This window comes from Pygoscelis adeliae, unplaced genomic scaffold (assembly GCF_000699105.1).
Source record: "Pygoscelis adeliae isolate BGI_AS28 unplaced genomic scaffold, ASM69910v1 Scaffold202, whole genome shotgun sequence".
In the NCBI taxonomy this organism is placed as follows: Eukaryota; Metazoa; Chordata; class Aves; order Sphenisciformes; family Spheniscidae; genus Pygoscelis; species Pygoscelis adeliae.
In genome coordinates, this window is record NW_008824544.1 from 2,291,847 (window position 1) to 2,294,881 (window position 3,035).

Here is a 3,035-nt window from a genome sequence, read left to right on the forward strand (position 1 = left end):
AATGCTGACTTCTCGGAACCTTTCTCTATGGAAGCACGCTAGTTACAAACAAACTTTCAGGAGAGATTTGTGACTCCTGAACAACGTTTTTAGCCAAGAGAAAGAAAGCAAGCAATACTTGCTATTTCTAGTCTTTAGGGCTCAAATCCAGATGGTGGATGGGCTTGAAATTTTGGGTTCTGTCTTAGCTTCTTCTGTGAAACTCTATGTCCTGACAGACTGCTGCGCTCCATTGATGTAAATGAATTATTCATTGGAGCTGGGACTGCAAGAGGCAGGAGAGAGAATGAAGCAGCATGTTAAGCTAAAATGTCTGTACACCAGTATGAGGAATACACAGGAGGAACTCGATGTCAATGTATGTCAAAAATGGTTGATGGGCATTGCAGAGACTTTGGGAGATAAACTGCAGCACTGGAACAGAGAGACCTGTGGTTCAGGTAGGGCTGGAGGCATGATGCTGAACATGAACAGTGTCTGTATTTCCAAAGCTTGGGAATCGTAGAATGGTTTGGGTTGAAAGAGACCTTTAAAAACCATCTGGTCCAAGCCCCTTGCCATGGGCAGGGACACCTTCTACTAGACCAGGTTTATCAGGGCCCCGACCAACCTGACCTTGAACACTTCCAATGATGGGGCATCCACAACTTCTCTGGGGAACCTGTTCTCGTGTCTCACCAACTTTATCATGAAAAATTTCTTCTTTAATGTCAATATAACTGACCCTCTTTCAGTTTAAAACTGCTGTCCCTTGTCCTGTCACAACAGGCCCTGCTAAAATGTTTGCCACCATCTTTTTTTATAAGCCCCCTTTAAGTACAGGTAGGCTGCAATAAGGTCTCCCCGAAGCCTTCCCTTCTCCAGGCTGAACAATCCCAACTCTCTCAGCCTTTCTTCATAGCAGAGATGTTCCATCCCCCTGATCATTTTAATGTCCCTCTTCTGGACCCGCTCCAACAGGTCCATGTCTTTCTTATGCTGAGGGCTCCAGAGCTGGACGCAGTGCTCCAGGTGGGGTCTCACCAGAGCAGAGTAGAGGGGCAGAATCCCCTCCCTCGACCTGCTGGCCACGCTGCTTGTGATGCAGCCCAGGATACGGTTGGCCTTCTGGGCTGCGAGGGCGTAATTGCTGGATTATGTCCAATTATTCACCCACCAGTATCCCCAAATTAGGAAGTCTGGTGGAAATGGGAGGTATTTGCTACTTGTGTATCTCTTTGGAAAGTAACATGGGAAGACTTGAAAAGGCCAAAGAGTTAATGGATTTTTTTTCCAGAGGACAGAGTTTGTATTTCAGAAGGTACAGGGTGTTATTCTAGAGTTGGCTGTTCGGGATTACAGTCAGGTTTATTAGAAGTGGTTAAAAATCTTAAAGTCAGAGGTAATTCAGGTGAAAGTGGCTGTGGAGTTGGCATTTTGGTGCACTTGAGAAAGCAGGGAGATGAGAGGAGCAGAATAAGGACCTCAGAAGGCAGTTTCGGTAAGTGTGGGTGTTGGTGCCTGGGTCCGTTTGGGAGATGATGGGTGGGATAACAAGAGAGTGGCTTTTTTTAATGGCCCAGCAGCAATCTCCTGATGTGAAGGAAAAATGGCATAGGGAGGACTTGTAAGGATCAGTCAAAATGGAACTGCAGAAATTGGAAGGAAAGGCACATGATTAAGTGTGAAAAGATGAGGGGATGGAGAAAAAACGATGGATGGTTCAGAGAAAACTGATGCATTTAATGTTTTCTTTGCCTCACTATATCCTTTTTACAAGCAAAAGAAGGAAACAAACTGAATTATCACAACGTAGCAGAAAAATTGCACTTGGAATAGTTATTGGTATGTAGCCAGAGAGGGTATTTTGAGTGAGACCGCTATAAATTTTATTGTAGGGCCTGTATTTTTCCATAACTTCATTAATGACTGGAGCGGTGAAATAAATAGCCCGTATAAAAATCTGCGGTTGTCACTGACTTGAGAATACATGCAGGCACTTTCCAGGGCTGTATCAGAATTTGAAATGGCCATAATACGCAGGAAAAATGGCCTGAAATAACAAGAAATTTGATGAAGGTGAGTGCAAAGTGCTGCAGTTAGAAGGAGAAATCAGACATTCGAGTACAAAATGGGGAAAGAGCTGGCAGAGCAGCAGTACAGTGGGAGTGGAGAAGTTACAGTAGAGACCATTAAATGCAAGGCGATAATAAGCTGTTGGGGGAGGAAAAAGGCAGGTGTCATTCTGGGCTAGCAGGAGAGAGGGATGGAAGAAATGTGAGAGATTATTTTGTTTGATGTGGGGATGGTGTACTGCGATGTGTCATTTTCCCTGGAGGTATTTAAAAGACATGTAGATGTGGTGCTTAGAGACACGGTTTAGTGGTGGACTTGGCAGTGTTAGGTTTGCAGTTGGACTCGATGATCTTAAGGGACTTTTCCAAACTAAACAATTCTATGATTCTATGAATCTCTCAAGTTGGAAGGGACCCATAAGGATCATTCAGTCCAACTCCCTGCTCCTCGCAGAACTACCTAAAACTAAACCATATGACTAAAAGCATCATCCAGACGCTCCTTGAACTCGGACAGTCTTGGTGCTGTGACCACTTCCCTGGGGAGCCTGTTCCAGTGACCAACCACTCTCTCAGTGAAGAACCTTTTCCTAATGTCCAACCTGAACTTCCCCTGACACAGCTTCATTCCATTTCCTCGTGTCCTATCTCTGGTCACCAGAGAGAGGAGATCAGCACCTCCCCCTCCACCGTCCCCCTTGAGGAAGGTGTAGACTGCGATGAGGTCACCCCTCAGCCTTCTCTTCTCCAAGATGAACAAACCAAGTGACCTCAACCACTCCTTGTAAGTCTTGCCCTCGAGACCTTTCACCATCTTGGTCACCCTCCTCTGGACACACTCTAATAGTTTGATGTCCTTCTTACATAAATCGATAGCCCAGCTCAAGTGCATCTCCACCAATGCACGCAGCATGGGCGGCAAACGGGAGGAGCTGGCAGCCATTGTGCAGCCGGAGCGACATGACTTAGTCGCCATCACAG